The 20040-nt window shown below is 40.2% G+C and overlaps 1 protein-coding gene across 1 annotated transcript in view; it reads right to left on the minus strand.

The window, feature by feature from the left end:
- CACNA1D (calcium voltage-gated channel subunit alpha1 D) overlaps nt 1–20040 on the minus strand; it is a 321680-nt gene that overhangs the window by 230425 nt on the left and 71215 nt on the right. The gene's annotated exons all lie outside the window — the stretch shown is intronic.

Genomic DNA, 20040 nt, shown 5'->3' on the forward strand with positions numbered 1-20040 from the left:
CACGTCTCTTACACAAAACTCAAGAAAAGTACATAGTGGAATTCAGAGTGGAAATGTTACTTTAGCCAGAAGTTTGCATGCCTAATTTACTGCTCTACCCCTTGAGGAAGACAACTGCTACCTGCATCTTCTGTGAACAGATCGCTGAAGAGTCTACCGTGAGCAAAGCAGCATGCAAGGTGCAGTCCTAGGCCTTGAAGGAAGATGGCAGGGATGAGAGAGGAAGAAATTTAACCCAGATCCTTGCCTCAAAGAGCTTAATGTGAATGAAAGAAATATCCATGGAAAGAGCTACCTAGACAGTGCAAGTTTCCATCAGAGAGGCAAGCAAGACGCAGTGTGAAAGCTATTATTTTAGAGGTTGATCAGGGAAGACCTCTCTGGGAAGATGACCTAAGAACAGAGACCTGGGTGATTAGGAGTGAATCAAAATATTTGGGGAAGCACATTCCAGGCGAAGAGGAGCATTCTGAAGACTAATGAGGAAGCCATCGTGGCTGGAGCAGACTGAAAAGGGGACCTCAGTAAGAGATGAAGGGGGACCAGCCCTGGCAGATGACATATTTCTTTGGTCCATGGTTAGACCCTGCTATGGTCTGCAGGCTGGAAAGACTTCAGACTGTCAAGTTTTACGTAGGGAAATGGCTTCCCATTGTCCAGGAATTCTCTGCCCCTCAGTCAAAAAGAAATAGAAATGATAATTTTCACAAAGCCTTATCATGCTTCACGTTGGCCAACTAAGTTGGGAAAGGCTATGACTTAGAGCACTGGTATTATTTGAAAGTTGACTGCTATTTGCAGCATAAATGATACTTTCTACAGACAAAAGGGTTACAGGAAAGCAGCGTGTGCCTGAACACGTATCATACACATTGCATTTGATACTCCTCTGATAGAACATCTGGGGAGTGACAGTATTCCCAGTGGAGGTCTTCTAGTTCAATTTCTTTGATAGAATCAAAATAACCTAAGTACCAAACTGTATATCAGCCATTTAAGACCAACTGGGTGCTGTTACCTCTTACTTGGTGAATGAGGCAACTTAATTCATAAGATGCAATACCTTGTTTTTCAACTTATGGGAAGTGCTTAGAAAAGTGTCTAGCACATAGAAAGTGCTCCATAAGCACTTGTTAAATAAACTAAAGAGAAAAAAAATCCATGAAGGAAAAGATGAATAAATTAGCTACATTAAAATTAAGAACTCTGTTCATCAAAAGACACCACAGGGCCTCCCTGGTGGCGCAGTGGTTGAGAGTCCGCCTGCCGATGCAGGGGATACGGGTTCGTGCCCCGGTCTGGGAGGATCCCATATGCCGCGGAGCGGCTGGGCCCGTGAGCCATGGCCGCTGGGCCTGCGCATCCGGAGCCTGTGCTCCGCAACGGGAGAGGCCACAACAGTGAGAGGCCCGCATACCGCAAAAAGAAAAAAAAAAAAAAAGACACCACAAAGAACAAAAGGACAAGCCACAAACTGGGAAAAATATTTGTATAGAATATAATTGACGAAGGATTAGTAGCCAGACATATAAAGAATGTCAGTGAATGAATAAAACAAAGGCAATCCAGCAGGAAAATGGGTATAAGACTAGACAGACACTTCACAAAAGGGGAAAACTAAATGGCTATATAAAAAGATGCTCAATCTCAGTAGTCAGAGAAATAAATATTAAAACCTCAATGAGAAACCATTTTGGAACCATTAGATTAGAAAAATTAGAAAGTGTGACATCAAGTGTTAACAAGAATATGAAAGCAAATCCAACACTTATACATTAGTAGAGGAGAACATCAATTTCTATGACTCTCTGGAAAACAAGTTGCTATCATCCAGTAAAGCTGAAGATAAGAACACACCTTGCCACTCCACCCCTAGATAACCCTTTGCACATGTGTACCAAGAGAAATTCAGAAGACTGTGCACTATAGCACCATTTGAACTAGGAAAAAAAGGAAACATCACAAATGTCCACCACCAGTAAATGTATAAATATATCATGGTATATTCTAATACACAGCAATGAAAACAAATGAACTGCAGACAAATTTCAGAAATATAATTGAGAGAAAACTACAAGTTAGAAAGAATGTATTCAATCTAATTCCATTTATATAAACTTCAAAAACGTGCACAACTAAAAATAGGTTGCTGAGGGATTAAAACAAATGTGGTTTAACTATCAAGAAAAGTAAAGAAGGATAAGCATAAAATTCTGGATAGTGGTCCCCTCTGTGTGGGGAGAGAAAGGGAAGAGTAGGGGTATACAGAGGAGAGAAGGTAATGGTGATTTATTTAATGGGGACTGTAAGTCTGCTGATTTTCACAGTACCGTGAGTTGAATTTTAAAGTATTTTATAAATATTCTTTAGTATCAACGCAAATAAAAAAAGAAGAACATGATTTCCTTCATCTCTAAACACAGGCAAATTCTATCACAGGCCCAGCTGTCATGCTCTTTTCTTGGTTTTCTCTTCTGGACTCCCACTGGCATTCCGTTCAGCCTTGGATAAGCAAAGCAATGGTAAAGCAAAGTGGTAAGATCATACCTAGGTTCTAACTGTGGCTTTACCACTCACACAACTGCATTATCTTAGGCAGACTGCTTACCCTCTTTGTGCCTCAGCTTCCACAACTACTAATAAGGAACAATAATGGTATCTATGTCACATGGTTATTCTGAGGATGGGATGCATTCCTATGGTCCACAGTCCCTTACCAGGAACTTCTGGGTCTGGATGGGTTTTAGAATTCAGAATTTTTCACATTGCAGAAAATGAATACCTAACATCCCAGAAGGATCTGGAAAAACACCCTATAACCAAATACTTTTCGTGTTTCTTCAGTGGAACATCTGAAAATTGACACCAAAAGGGACAAAAACTATATTATAGTCTCACACGGGCTCAAGAGAATTTGAGAGGATAAAGAAAATGCTGTAAGACTGAATTGTGGTAATAGTAATACAACTCTGTAAGTTTACTGAAAAATCACTGAATTGTACTCTTAAAGCAGGAATCAATTCAGGTCATGTTTTATCACCAAATGGGTTCATTAAAAAAAATCCAATTCAGTTTTACAGATCTTTAAATTTAGAGCTGCAGATCAGAAAATATGTATTTGTAGAGCTCTCAGAACAGATAGGATGTGCTCAACATGCAAATGTGTATTATTATCAATACTATTATTTCATTCAGCCCAGTGTTTCTCAAGAGGGGCTCTACGAGAATTTGGGGTGGGGCAATTCTTCACTGTAATGTAATCCCACACACTGCAGCCCAATAGTGCTCTCAGTACTTGTGACAATTACAACCGCACATTTCTAAGTACTGAAGAAGAGTAATGCCAGTTGAGGACCATTAAGCCTGTTAAACTCTAAATTTCTTAATGGTAGAAACCAAGTCTTGCTCATCATGGTAAAATGAGACTACTTTCTACAAGAGCATGTACGAAAATCGCTAGCACAAAGCAGCACTCAAATGTGACTTCATTTCTCCTCTTTTTGATTTTTTATGACTGTTTAACGTTTTCCATTTTCATCACATTTGAAAGAACATTAAATCAATGACATAATTAAGTCATGTGATGTGAATAACTTTTTAAAATGTTAAGAGTGAACAAAGAAAGCAATGAACATTTTCATGTTACCCCATCAAGTCTTTAAGAAATGCTTTACTATTTGCAGAACAGGCTTCAAACAAGGTATACCGGTACTTCATCAAGACCCACAGATTCTTAAGCATTTATTGCTAACTTCCACTGATTAGAGTTGAAAGAAAATGGCACTAACTTATGTGGCGAACACTAAATCAAGCAAAGTTCAATCTAGGAGTATACTGTGAAAAACTGAAGATAAAAAAGAAGTACTGTGTTTATTCTCTTTTTCTTTATAGCTACAGAGCTCTAAGTCAACAGCCATCACAGTGTGGTCCAGGGCCAGGCTTGCTCCTTATGGCTCTCACCAGCCCTACAGGCACCACCTCTTCCCAGGGTCCCTGTCCATGGTTATGATGCTCGCTGCCAAAAATCCACAAAACAAAACCCACGAAACCCACAATGACAGACAGACACTGGCTGGCCCAGTTCCCTATTTTATAGGCAGAGAAACTAGGACCCAGAGAAACAAATGATACATGAACTAGTCCAGACCAGAACACAGAAGTCTTAAGTACCAGGTCTTTTAATGACCTACACAGCTATCAACAAGGCCTCTTTGTAAGGACACAAGTCAAAATGGAGAAAGGAGATCTTCACTGCCCTAGAGTTAAAAGCAACAGCTCCGGTACTGGACTGGCTTGGATACAAACCCCAGTCTAGTCATGACTTGGACCGTGTAATCCTCTCCACACCTCAGTTCTTTCATCCATAAAATGAGGATGAAAGCATTTGCTTTAAGTAATATGGGGGTACACTGACACAAAATGTAAAAGGCCCTCACTCTCTACACAACCTAAGAAACACAGAAAAGGATTGAAATGCTACTTTGGTTTACATATTTCATCTATGAACACTCCATAAGATTTCTGGAACTTCTGTTGCTTTCCTACCTATGTTTCTCCATAACGAGTTAAAAATAACCCCTTATGATCAAGAATGGTTTTTCATTAGGGTCAGACAGCCATCCATGATAAGAGCCAGGTGTCAGCAAACTTTGGTCCATGGGTTAAATCTGGCCAACCACCTATGAAATGGTAGTAAAAATAAAAAGAATAATACTTCGTGACACATGAAAAGAATAAGAAATTCAAATGTCAGTGTCAATAAAGTTGTACTGGAACACAGCCATCTTCATTAGTTTCTGTATTGTTTGTGACTGCTCTTACACAACAACAGCCAAGTTAAGAAGTTGTGTCAGAGATCGTATAGTCACAGAACTAAAAAGATTTACCATTTGGCCCATTACAGAAACAGTATGCTAATCCCTCCTTTAAATTAAAGAAAAGTAAGCTTATTAACTGATAAGTATTATGTGAGAATACCATGATACATGTTATGAACACATCCTAGGATCTCAGAAAATCAGACTTGGTAAACCCCATCATAGCCAGGGTTTGTTTTATAAAAGATGATGTTAAGACTAATATGGACACTCCAGTTCCAGGCAAGATGGATTAAGAACACCCATCTTACCTCTTTAACTATATGTAAATATAAAAGCTGGTTGGAAAACATGGAGCACCTGAGGACTCTGAAAAGTCAATGGTAGCTGGCAGACTGAGGAAGAAGACTAGAACACAGAGGACCACCAAACCAGTGGTGAATTTTCCGTTGCTGTTTTTGTTCTCTCTGGTATCACCCAGGCTGAATTCAAAGGCCCAGCACCCAGAAGTGCTCACTAGGTAAGGAAAGAATGAACTTGGAAGAGAAACCCTCACATTCCAGCCCAAGGAGCAAAAAAGTAGTAACTCCTAATCTCCTAATGTTCAGAGAAATCCCCTGTATTGGTTTTGCTTTTTTCTGATCTCTCCTACCTCAGCGCCAGACAATCCCACAGAGCCACAGAACAACAGCAGAGGTGAGCAGGCACCTAACTCAGAGAAAGGGGAATGATTTTCTCTACGAGGAACTATAGTCCCACAAAGAAGAGGATAAATCCCCACTGCTTCTTTTTCTCACTGGCCTTCTGCTGCTTGGATCTGCACAGTCACAGAAAGTACACAGCAGAGCAAGAGAAACGCAGTCCTGTATTTCTGGCTGGAGGACAGCAAAAGAGGGCCTCAGGGAATCAGAAATTGTCACAGAGATTGCAGAGAGAAGGGAGCTAAGGGAGTTTATCACAAAGTGGTATATTAATATATGGTCTCACCTCTGAGCTGTTAACCATGTATCTGATCCTAAACAGCATGCCAACAGCTTTGAGATTTGCACTTTGGAAGAGACGATTGCTCAGGTCCCAGACTGGACAATGGAATACACACACATGGGACAGATTCAAATGACACTGAAAAGGTTTTGAAAACTGAACTGATGTTAGAAACACAGCGCATGGAATGCAAATCAAAACTTCCAACCAGATCAATCGTCTGCTTACAAAAGAAAAAATAAACAGTCTCCATAAGATATAAACAAGACCCAGAAAAGCACAACATAATATCCAAATGTCTAGAAGATAATTTGAAATTACTCAGCATATGAAAAACCAGCTAACTCTCAACTTGCAAGAAAAGGACAATTAAAAGACATCAACTTCAAGATAACATAGGTATTGGAATTACCTAACAAATAATTTAAAGTAGCTTTTATAACCATGTTCCAGGAAGTAAGGCTGAACACTGCTGAAACTAATGGAATGATAGAAAATTTTAGCCCTGCCTCAAAAAAGACATGAAGGAGAACCAAATGGAAATTTTAGAACTGAAAAATACAATACTACATTTTAAATGTCACTGGATGAACAAAGAATTACAAAGATAGACAGAAGCCCAGGGGCATGCAGAATAATACCAAAAGGTCTAACATTCATGTCGGCAGAGCCTCAGAAGAAGAGAAGAAAGAGTGTTATGTGGGAAAAATATTTGAAGAAACACTGGCTGAAAACTTCCTGTATTTGTCAAAAGGCCTAAACCGACGGTTTAAAAAATCTCTGCAAACCCCAAACAGGATAATCTCAAAGAAATCCATACCCAGACATATCATAACTGCTAAAAACTAAAGACAAAGAAAAACATCTTGAAAAAAGCCAGAGGAAAACAGCATGTAACATATAGGCCACAGAGGACTTCCCTGATGGTCCAGTGGTTAAGAATCCGCCTTCCAATGCAGGGGATGTGGGTTCAACCCCTGGTTGGGGAACTAAGATCTCACATGCCATGGGGCACTAAGCCCACATGCTGCAACTACTGAGCTCATGCACTCTGAAGCCCGCATGCCACAACTAGAGAGCCCGTGAGCCACACCTGCTGAGCCTGTGCACTCTGCAGCCCGTGTACCACAGCTAGAGAGAAGCCCGTGCGCTGCAACAAGGAGCCTGTGTGCTGCAACGAAGGATCCCACGTGCTGCAAGGAAGATCCCGCATGCCGCAACTAAGAGCCGACACATCCAAATAAATAAATAAATATTTTTTAAAAATATATAGGGAGGGCCTCCCTGGTGGCGCAGTGGTTGAGAGTCCGCCTGCCGATGCAGGGGATACGGGTTCGTGCCCCGGTCTGGGAGGATCCCATATGCCGCGGAGCGGCTGGGCCCGTGAGCCATGGCCGCTGAGCCTGCGCATCCGGAGCCTGTGCTCCGCAACGGGAGAGGCCACAACAGTGAGAGGCCCGCGTACGGGAAAAAAAAATATATATATATATATAGGGAACTGGGCCTCCCTGGTGGCGCAGTGGTTGAGAGTCCGCCTGCCGATGCAGGGGATACGGGTTCATGCCCCGGTCTGGGAGGATCCCATATGCCGCGGAGTGGCTGGGCCCGTGAGCCATGGCCACTAAGCCTGTGCGTCCGGAGCCTGTGCTCCGCAACAGGAGAGGCCACAACAGTGAGAGGCCCGCGTACAGCAAAAAAAAAAATAATAATAAAAAAAAATAAAATATATAGGGAACAATGATTTAAATGACTTCTCAGAAAAAACCATGGAGGTCAGAAAGTGGAGAACGAGTATTTATAAAGTGCTGAAAGAAAAGAACTGTCAACCCAGAATTCTATAAACATCCTTTGGAAATGAAGGTGAATGACATTTTCAGAGGGTGAAAACTAAGAGAATTCATTTCCAGGAGACCTACTATAAAAGAAATGCTCTGCAGGGGAGAGGGAGGAGATAAATTGGAGATTGGGATTTACATATACACTACTATATATAAAATAGATAACTAATAAGGACCTACTGTATAGCACAGGGAACTCTACCCAATACTCTGTAATGACCTATATGGGAAAAGAATCTAAAAGAGTAGATATATGCATAACTGATTCACTTTGCTGTACAGCAGAAACTAACACAACATTGTAAATCAACTATACCCCAATAAATTTCTTTTTAAAAAAGTAAAAAAACTTTAATGCTGCCAGCAAATTAGATAACCTATGTGAAATGGACAAGTTCTTAGCAAGAAACTACTAATACTGATTCAAGATAAAATAGAAAATCTGAACAGGTCTATGATAAGTAAGGAGATTGAAATAGTAACCAAAAACTTCCCACAAAGAACTGCCCAGGCCCATATGGCTTAACTAGTGAATTCTACCAAATGTTTAAAGAATTAACACCAATCCTTCAGAACACTTCCACAAAAATCAGAAGCCTTACCTTGATATCAAAACCAGATAAAGACATCACAAGAAAAAAACACTATACATAAAATCCAACAACCTCTAATTAAAAACACACTCAACAAACTAGGAATAGAAGGAAACTTCTTCAATCCAACAAAAGGTCATTATGAAAGAACCATAGCTAACATCATACTTAATGGTGAAAGACTGAGGGCTTTCCCCCTAAGATCAGGAACAATGGATACATTTAAATGAAATGCTAACAAATATTCAAATAATCCAAAAGGAGGCAGGAAAGGGGCAAAAGAAGAATGAAAAAGAGACAACAGAATAATAAAATGGTGGGCCTAAATATAAACATATTGATAGTAATTTTGAGTGTAGATGATATAAAAACACTAATGAAAATACAGAGACTGTCCTTAATGAAATAAATCAAAGATGACCTAAATAAACAGAGAAATACACCATGTTTATGAATTGGAAAATTCAGTATATAGCTGACCCTTGAACAACATGGGTTTGAACTGTGCAGGTCCACTTATACGTGGATTTCTCTCAATAAATACATATGCAGTTCTATATGATCCATGGATGGTTGAATCCACAGATGTGGAACTACAGATATAGAGAGCCAACTATAAAGTTATAAGCAGATTTTTGACGGCACAGAGGGTCAGCACCCTTAGCCCCTACATTGTTCAAGGGTCAACTGTAGTTGAAGTGTCCATTCTACCTAAATCTATAGATTCAATGCAATCAAAATCACTGTAAGCTTTTTTGTTGAAACCAGTAAGCTGAATCTAAAAATTTATGTGAAAAGGCAAAGGAACTAGAATAGACAAAAACAATTCTGAAAAATAAGAATAAAGCTGGAAAACTCAAACCACTCAATTTAAGACTGACATTAAAGTTACAGTAATCAAAACAGTGTGGTACTGGTAAAGGAATAAATTCATGGAACAGAATAGCAAGTCCAGAAAAAGTCTCAAGTATGGCCAGTTGATTTTTGACAAATGTATAAAGACAATTCAATTGAGAAAGGATAGGCTTTTCAACAAACGGTGTTGGAACAACTGGACACCCATGTGCAAAAAAAGATCCTCAACCTAAGCCTCATACTTTATTCAAAAAGTAACTCAAAACAGATCACAAAACAGATTTAAATGTAAAACTATAAAACTTTTAGAAATAACACTAGAGGAAATGTATATGACCTGGGAGAAAGTATAATCCATCAAAGAAAAAACTTGAAAAGTTGATGTCACCAAAATGAAAACTGTTGCTCTGTAAAACACTTAAGACAAAGAAAAGACCAGCCACAGAGTAGGAGAAAATATCTGGAAATTACATATCTGATAAAAGACCTGGACCCAGAATATATGAGAAACTCTCAAAACTCAACAGTAAGAAACCAAACAAACAATCCAACTTTTTAAATGGGCAAAAGATGGAAATAGACACTTCACCAAAAAGGATACACAGATGGCAAATAAGCAGATGAAGTGATGTTTAGCATCATTATCCACTAGGGAACTGAAAATTAAAACCAAAATGAGATACCACTAAACACCTATTAGAAAGACTAAAATAAAAGGTACTGACACTATTAAGCGTAGACAAGGATGCAAAGTAATTGGAACTTTCGTATGTTTCTGATGGGAATGCAAAATAGCACCACCATGCCACTCTGGAGAACAGTATGGCAGTTTCTTATAATATTAAACATACAATTACTACATGATCCAACAATTCTACTCCTAGGGGTTTACACTAGAGAATTCAACACATATTCACACAAAAACATGTATGTTTATAGCAGCTCTATTGAAAAATCACCAAAAACTGGAAATAAATGAAATTTCCTTCAACAGGTGAATGGATAAGTAAACTGTGGTATATCCATAAATGTAATACTACTCACCAATGAAAAGGAACTACTGATACACACTATTGAACATGGATAAACCTCAAAGGCATTATACTGAGTGACTGTATTTACATGACATTTCTAGAAAAGACAAAACTACAGTGATGGAGAACAGATCAGAGGCTGCCCAGGGTTGGGGTGAAGGGAGAGTGTGACTACAAAAAAGCCAAATGAATAAGTTTCGGGGGTGATGGAACTGTTCTGTGTCCTGATTGTGGTGGTGGATATAAAAATTTATGTATGTGTTAAAGCTCACGTAACTGTACAACAAAAACAAAACAAAAAAAAAAGGTTTACTGTATGTTAATTTTTTTAAAATAAATAAAAGAGTAGTCTGGGCAGGGTCTATCCACGTAAGACAGAAAAACTAAGGGTAGAGAAAGGAGCCCTCAGTGAGATGCAGGTAGGTTCTCTGTTGAGAGGTAAACAAGGTCTAAAGAGTCTTCCTTCCCCACAGGTCATCTGCAACTGATAAGAGAGGCTAAGTGAGAAATGGAGCATCACTGAGAATGACTTAAAGAGGAAAAAAAAGATGAGTCAATACAGCATTAAAGGAAAAAGCTATGAGCTTTAGGTACAGAAAGTCATAAATCTCCCTTTTATACTTGCTTTTTGTTGACTTATTTCTCTATTCCCTGGGAAGAACCTCACAGGAAAATAGAAAAAGCAGCCAGAAGTAAACAGGGGAGAAAGGGCAGGAGATCCACCCTCCAAACTGAACTCTGTCAGCACAGCCCTATCCTACATCGTGTTCTATCACTGTGACTGAGATCCTTGTTCAAAGGTTCAATATTTTCCACGGTTTTATAAAATATGGTGCCATAAAAAAACATAGCTGGAAATTCCAGAATTGATACATCTCACAGTGTGTGACACGAAATGCTTGATAAGTCTTTTTTTCAGTTTCTAATTCAATCATCTGGGTACAGCCCCCTCATGAGACACTGCTAGACACACTACCCAGACCCCAGAAATAGTGGGATAGAGGCTACAGGAAACATGATTTTGCTCCAAAGTCATTATAATTTTTCACCTTTATTTCAGTATATGTTCTTTAAATTTTTATATAAGCCTACATACTTGCCAATAATGTCAACAGAACGCAAATTTAAACGGAGAGGGGTGTTATTTGTGATTAAATGGATGCGAGAGCATCAAGGGGGACTTTGCTATCACTCCACCCCCAACAGAACCCTTTCCCATTCATAATCAGAAACGGTCACTGAATTCAACAGATGCAGGGATCAGCTTTAGCAATTATTAATCAACGAAGTATTTATTGATTTCCTACTGAGTACAAGACCATGTGCTGGTTCCTGAGTGGTGACAAAGGGATAAAATGTCAGCTGCCAAGGTGTATTAACCTCATGCAGTGAAAGCCACATACACTGTGCTGTGGGAGAAGGAACAAAGAACCACCTAATCCTTACCCTTGAGGAGACTAAACTGTAAGCAAGGAGGGATGATGAATGCATTTGAAGAAGACCTAGGAAGTAGTAAGGAGCTCGAAGTGCACATTCAATCTCACAGCCATTCTGTTGGGCTGAAAGAAGGGGGCACAAGGAAAGGAGTCTCTTGAGTTCATCAGGGCAAGTTCACAGAGAAGTGAAGTCTGGGGGAAAAGATCCATTCATAATATTGTGCCTGGAGAGAAGAAACAATCCCCCCCATCTGTTAGGATGATGCAAGGTTAGATGCAGCATGGTTTATAGGAACTGCAGTGAATCTAGTTTTTGTAAAACCAGTTCACTGGCCCACAATTTCTTCTACTTTTGTAAATAATTTTTATTATCTAGCTTACATACCTTTTTCCTGTGGTGTGATACTGAAAATTCCAGTTTTAAAACACACATGCACACACACAACTTAAGACACTTTCAAAAAGTATTGATATTTACACAGCTGTGTTTTGTAGCATAATTTTCTAGGTTAACACAAGTTTCTAAGTAACAGAAACTTGTATGAGTATGGAAAGCTCCTATCACAAAGGCTTATCGTAGTCCCTAGAAGAATCTTTGAACTTAATCTTAACAGTCCTATTTGTACCTTCTCTTCCAATCAGATACTGGCTGCCAGGGAATCAAATATGTTGACTGAATAGGGCTAAATACTACACAGCCTGGAAGCCTAGCCTATGTGTGGTGTGTGTACCCGTGACTTGCAAAATAGCTGGGAAAAGACCCTATTTAGAGTTACACTGCTTCAACTGCTTTGAGAATAAAATGGTTCTCCTTACAAATTTTTAACGTAACAACTCTCTTTTTTCTTATCAGAAGGTATTTGTAGAAATTTTCGAAATCATAAACACACACACACACACACACACACACACCCTTACTATGTTCTAAAGAGACACATGGGCAACTGCGTGGAGTCCCTATATTGTGAGTGGTCTAAAGATGCTCATACAGACATATAAACAGGGAAGCTCTATCTACCTAGGAGAATTTTTAACTTTGCCATTATTTCCTCCTCTCCAGTATATATACGTGCCTTGTCATTACTGTGTGGTCACATTTCAGTAATGTGACCACACAGTGATGACTTTTGATCATAATTTTGGCACCTGCACTACTTTCTACCTGAACCACAGGTAACTCTCAGCTGATGATCATTCCGGACTCCTTCCCCCACCCCCAACCACCATCCTCTAGCTCTTATTCACAAACAAGATGGTAATGTTTAGCCTGTGGTCTCATTCTGGGGGAATGTCTTTCTCATATCAGTAGGCTCTGATTACTTTTCAGTCCACTGAATGTAGCCTTAAGGGAAAAAAGCCCATTCCCCACTCCCAACTCTTCCAAGCTGTGTGATCTTAGCATGACAGTTAACCTCTCTGAACTCCTCTCCCCAAAACTAGGGGTAATAATGGCACCTGTCTCATCGGATTAAGTGGAACAGCACACATACGTTGCTCAGAATACAGTACAACATAAGCGTGCTCGTCAAACACTAGCTCCCATTAGCATGGGGTGGGGTGAGGAGTGGTTACAGCAGCAGGGCTAGTAATATTTCCCCTACCCCCACCAGCATGATGTATCTTTGATGAATGGGAGGGATTTGTTCTTAAAATAAGAGTGAACAGGAAGAGAGCAGAGGTGCTCCTGGAGACTCTGCAGCCAGGTGGTGATGCAGACAGACAGCATAAATGCATTTTTTTTATAACTTGATAACTAAGGAACAGGGATTGTGTTCAACACAGCCTAGCCTAATTAGACAAGTCACAGAAATCAGGAATTTATTCAAAACTGCACTGAAATGCTCCACTAATTGGTAGCAAGTCCATTCTGAATGACTGTGTCAACTAGAATACATTCACATATTGGGTTGGCCAAAAAGTTCGTTCGGGTTTTTCCCAGAACATCTTATACAAAAGGCCGAATGAACTTTTTGGCCAACCCAATAAATAAAACAGCACTACTGTAAACTTTGTTTTCTTAGCTAAGATGGTGTTGCCTCATGGTGGTTCTTAGTGTCCCTGCTTTAATGTATGTGCAGGCAGCTTGATTTGTGTCCGCGAGTAATTTTTTAGTGAGCCTGAGAGCTTTTAACATAACTTGGAAGTAACTGCTCTCTTATACCAGATCAGCACTGAATCATTCTGTCCTGTGTTTACTAAGCACCCAGCAGGTAGAGATACAAGGGGGACACACAGAAGAATGCAATGTAGTTCCTGGTCCAAAGCTTATAGTTTAGAAAGGAAGAAAATTCACAGGAATACTAAATCTTTTTTAAAGTGTATCATGGAAATCAGGAGTTCAAGATGGCAGCACAGAAAGACCCCAAACTTCCTTCCTTCCACGGACACAACAAATTGACAGCTATATAAGGAATAACTATCCTCGGAAAAGGACTGAAGGACTACATGAACAGCGGCTCCATAACAAAAGATAAAGAGATGCACTGAGACTAGTAACAGGCAGAGACTCAGTCTTGCCCAGGATTCCACCCTGGGCATGGTGTCCCACAGTTGGGAAGGGACCCCAAAAACATGAAATTTCCCCTTGAGGAGGGATGGGACTTGCCACACATCAGGCCCCTGGGTCTGGCACCATAAAAAAAAGGCCCCAAAATGTTTGGTTTTGAAAATCAACAGGGATTAAGTCCAGGGGAACCACAGAACTGTAGGGAACTGAAAACCTGCTCCTAAAGGCATGTAGACCACTCACCTGAGATCCAGCACAAAAGCAACAGTGTGGAAAGTGCCAGGACTGTAAGTGAGGGAGAACCACTAACTAAGCCCAAAGTGGCTGCTGTAAAGGCAGGAACCTGCAGGGACTTTCTCTGGGGATGGAAACACTGTTGGGTGTCATTTTTGTAATCTCATTCTAACTTGCTGGTGACAGAACTGGTGGGCACCACTTCTGGTGCTCTCCCTCTAGCCGGCCAGCACCGGAGGGGATGCTCCACACCCCACGCTCTCAGCGCAGCAGCGCAGCCCCACCATAGCTGCAAGGGCACACAAGCGGCATGAGGGATGCCCCCTGAGCTCTGGGCTCAGAAGGCCAGGGGAGATTGCACTTGTGGGCCTCACAGATCATCTCTTACACAAGACCACACCTTCACGACTGGGAGAGGTAGCCCTTTCACCTAATACATACAAACAAACACAAAGAGTCAGGCAAAATGAAGAGACAGAGGAAGATGTTCCAAACCAAAGAACAAGACAAATCCTCAGAAAAAGACCCTAACAAAATGCAGATGAGAAACCTACCTTATAAAGGATTCAAATTAATGGTCATAAAGGTGCTCACTGATCTCAGGAGAAGAATGGATGGACACAGTGGTAGCTTCAAAGATATACAAAATGTAAGAAAGTACCAAACAGAGATTATAACTGAACTGAAAAATACACTTGACGGGCTTAACAGAAGACTGGATGAAGTAAAAGCACAAATCAGTGAGCTAAAAGACAAAGCAATGGAAATCACCCAGACAGAGCAGCAAAATGGAAAAAGAATTTTTAAAAGGGAGGATACCTTAAGGGACCTCTGGGACAACATCAAGCAGAATAACATTCACATTACAGGGGTTCCAGAAGGAGAAGAGAGAGAGAGAAAGGGCCAGAAAAATTATTTGAAGATATTATGGCAGAAAACTTTCCTAACCTGGGAAAGGAAACAAATATACAGCTCCAGAAAGCCCAAAAAGTTCCAAATAAGATGAACCTAAAAAGAACCACACCAAGACACATTATAATTAAAATGATAAAAGTTAAGGATAAAGAGAGACTCTTAAAAGCAGCAAGAGAAAAACAATTTATTATATACAAGGGAAACCCAAAAAAACTATTAGATTATTCAGTATAAACTTACTAGGCCAGAAAGGAGTGGCATGATACATTCAAAGGGCTGAAAGGAAAAGACTTACAACCAAGAATACTCTACCTAGCAAGGTTATCCTACAGAATTTAAGGAGCGATAAAGAGTTTCCCAGACGAGCAAGAGATAAAGGAATTCATCACCACTAAACCAGCCTTACAAAAAAATGTTAAAGGAACTTCTTTAAGCTGAAGACAAAAAGCCATAACTAAAAATAAGAAAATATATAAAAGAAAAAAATCTCACTGGTAATGGCAAATATGTAGTAAAGGTAGTGGACCAGCTACTTTAAAAGCTTGTATGAAAGTTAAACAAAAGTCATAAAATCAACCATAACTATAATATTTAGTTGAGTGATAAAAAAAAATTTTTAATGTTAATTATGAAACATGGAGAGAGGGATAGAGTTTGTAAAATACTTGTGAAGTTAGGCAACCATCAACTTAAGATAAACCGCCATATATATATGTTGTTATATATAACAAACATATAACCAAAAACTAAAAACTTATAATAGATACATACATGAAAAAGGGAAAGGAATCCAAACATAAAACTAATAAAAGTCATCAAACCGCAAAGGAAAAGAACAAGAAAAAAGGAACAAAGAAGAACTATAAAAACAACCAGAAAAAAATTAACAAAATGGCAATAAGTCATGCCTATCAATAATTACTATAAATGTAAATGAATAGACTAAATTCTCCAATCAAAAGACAGAGTAGCTGAATGGATTAAAAAAAAAAAGAGACTCACTATATACGGCCTATATACCCACTTCAGAGCTAAACACACACACACAGACTGAAAGTGAAGAAAGGGAAAAAGATATTCCACTCAACTGGACATAAAAAGAAAGCTGGGGTAGCAATACTTATAATCAGACAAAATACACTTTAAAACAAAGACTGTAACAAAAGACAAAGTAGGGCATTACATAATGTTCAACTCCAACAACAGGACATAACATTTGTAAATACATATGCACCTACCCAGGAGCACCTAAACACATAAAACAGATATTAACAGACTTAAAGAAAGAAATTGACAGCAATACAATAATAGTAGGGAACTTTAATACCCTACTTACATTAATTGATAGACCATCCAGACAGAAAATCAATAAGGAAACATTAGCCTTAAATAACTCATTTGACTAGATTGACCTTAGTAGATAGACACAGGACATTTCAACCAAAAACAGCAGAATACACTTTGTTTTGAAGTGCACATGGAACATTCTCCAGGACAGATCACATGTTAGGCCAGAAAGCAAGTCTCAATAAATTTAAGACTAAAATCATATCAAATGTCTTTTACAACAACAGTATGAAACTAGATATCAATTACAAGAGGAAGACACACAAACATGTGGAGACTAAACAACATGTTATTAAACAACCAATGGGTAAATAAAGAAATCAAAGAGGAAGTCTTGAAACAAATGAAAATAAAAACACAATGTTCCAAAATCCACAGGACACAGGAAAAGCAGTTCTAAGATGAAAGTTTGTGGCTATACAAGTCTATCTCAAGAAACAAGGAAAATCTCAAATAAACTAACTTTACAACTTAAGAAACTAGAAAAAGAAAAACACAAAGCCCAAAGTTAGGAGAAGGAAGGAAATAATAAAAATCACAGAGAGAATAAAATAGAGACTAAAAAAAATAGGGAATATCAATAAAATTAAGAGTTGGTTGATTCTTTAAGACAAACAAAATTGATAAACCTTCGGCCAGATTAATCAAGAAAAAAAAAAAAAAGAGCAAGGGCCCAAATAAATAACATCAGAAATGACAGAAGAGAAGTTACAACTAATACCACAAAATACAAAGAAAGGATCATGAGAGAATACTATGAAAAATAATACACCAACAAACTGGACAACATAGAAGAAATGGATAAATTCCTAGAAATATACAATCTTCCAAAACTAAATCATGAAGAAATCAATTACTAACAATGAAATTAATCAGTAATCAAAAAACTCCCAAACTAAATCCAGGACTAGATGGCTTCACAGGTGAATTCTTCCAAACATTTAAAACAGAGTTAATACCTACCTTTCTAAAACTATTCCAAATAACTGAAGAGGAAGGTATGATTCCAAACTCATTTTAACAAGACCAGCATAACCATAATACCAAAACAAAAAAGTACAAAAAAAAGAAAATTACAAGCCAATATCGCTGATGAATTCAGCAGCAAAAATCCTCAAGAAAACTAGGAAACTGAATCCAATGATACATTAAAAGCATCATACACCATAATTAAGTGCGATTTAAGGGATGCAAGGATGGCTCAAACATCTGCAAATCAATGTGATACACCACATAAGAAATCAGGATAAAAATCATATGATCATCTCAAAAGATGCATAAAAAGCTTTTGACAAAATTCAACATCCATATATAATTTTAAAAACTCACCGAAGTGAGTATACAGGCAACATACCTCAACATAATAAAAGCTATATATGACAAACCCACAGCTAACATCATATTCAATGGTGAAAAGCTGAAAGCTTTTCCTCTAAGATCAGGAACAAGACAATGATGACCACTTTCATCACTTCTATCAGGAGAATATTAGGAGTCCCAGCCACAGTGACTAGGCAAGAAAAAGAAATATAAGGCGTCCAAATTGGAAAGGAAGAAGTAAAACTGTCACTGTTGGCAGTTGACATGACACTGTACATTAAAAAAACCCTAAGGACTCCAACAAAAAGGGCCCCAGCCCTGCCCACCGACAGACAGACATCAGCCCAGCACAACCATAGCTGCACAGCCTGCCATGGCAGGACCCAGCCCACCAACCAGTAGTCCAGCACCAGCCCCAGGACCCACTGGGCCCCAACCCCACCCCCAGACAGGCCAATACTAGGTCTGAGACACCTTGGGCCCTTCAGCCAGCCACCACGGAATCAGGCCCCACTCACCAGTAGGCTGACACTAGCTTTGGGACACCCTGGACCCCACATGCAGCTGTGTCAGGAAACAGCTCCTCCTACCAGTGGTCTGACACCAGCTCTGGGACCAATGGACCCTGCATCCAGAGACCCCAGGACCCAGCTTTGCTGACCAGTGGGCCAGCACTAGCCTCAGGACCCGGCTTCACCCACTAGTGGGCAGGCACTAGCCCCAGGATCTCCGGGGCCCCAGCCACACACACCAGCAGGTAGACACCAGCCCCAAGACCACTAAAGCCCAACAGCCTGCCTTGTCAGAACCCAGGCAACACACTAGCAGGCCAGCGCCAGCCTCAAGACCCACCAGGCTCCAGCTCTGCCTACCAGCAGGCCAGCTCCATTCTGGGACACCTTGTGCCCTTTGGCCAATGGCCCTGAGAGACAACCACACTCACAGCAGGCTGAAACTAGCTTCAGGACCCCCAGAGCCCTGCAGCCAGAGCCCCTGGGATCCAGCTCCACCCACCAGTGAACCAGCACAAGCAGTGGCACCTCCTGGGTCCCAGCCCCACCCACCATCAGGCCAATACCAGCTCTAAGATATCCTGGACTCCTCAGCCAGCCACCCCAGGATCCAGCCCCACTCACCAGTGGGCCAGCACCTGCTCTGGGACACCCTGGAACCCACAGCCAGCCATGTCAGGAACCAGCCCCCCCCACTAGCAGGCCAACACTAGATCTGGGAAAACCAAGCCCCACAACCACCCACCTCAGAACCCAGCTCTGCCCACCAGTGAGCCGGCACTAGCCCTGGGGCCTGCCAGGGTTCCACAACCAGCTGCATCATGACCTGGCCCTACCAACCAGTGTCCAGCAGCCTCCACACAAGGCAGGGCCTGGCAAACAACCAGATCAGGGGCCAGCCATGACTACCAGGCTGCCCACAGTAGTCAGCCCACCACAACAGAAGGACCCATGCAGCCCACAGAGGGGACACCCCTAGAGCATACAGCTCTGGTGACCAGAGGGGAGTGTGTTGCTGGGATTCATAGGATGTCTCCTACAAAAGGCCACTTCACCAAGGTTGGGAAACATAATTAACCTAGAGGAAACATAGAAATAAAAACAGCAAATTAAGCAAAATGAGGTGACAGAGAAACATTTTCCAAATGAAGGAACAAGACAAACCCTAGAAGAAGAACTAACTGAAGTGGAGATAGGCAAACTACTTGAGAAAGAGTTCAAGGTAATGATGATAAAGATGATCAAAGAACTCGGGAGAAGACTGGATGAACAGAGTGAGAAGTCAGAAGTTTCTAACAAAAAGCTAGAAAATATAGAAAACAAAAAACAGGTGAAAAATACAATAAATGAAATGAAAAATACACTAGAAGGAATCAAGTTAATTAAATAATACAGAGGAACAGATCAGTGAGCTGTAAGACAGGGTAGTGGAAATCACTGAAGCTGAACAACAAAAAAAAAAGAAATGAGAACAGTTTATGAGATCTCTGTGACAACATCAAGGATCAAGGATACCAATATTGACATGATAGGGGTCCCAGAAGGAGAAGAGAGAGAGACAAAGGGGCAGAAAACATATTTGAAAACCTAATAGCTGAAAATTTCCCTAACCTGGGAAAGGAAACAGACATCCAAGTCCAGGAAGCACA

Source organism: Mesoplodon mirus (assembly GCF_964341445.2).
Source record: "Mesoplodon mirus genome assembly, chromosome: 12".
NCBI lineage: Eukaryota > Metazoa > Chordata > Mammalia > Artiodactyla > Ziphiidae > Mesoplodon > Mesoplodon mirus.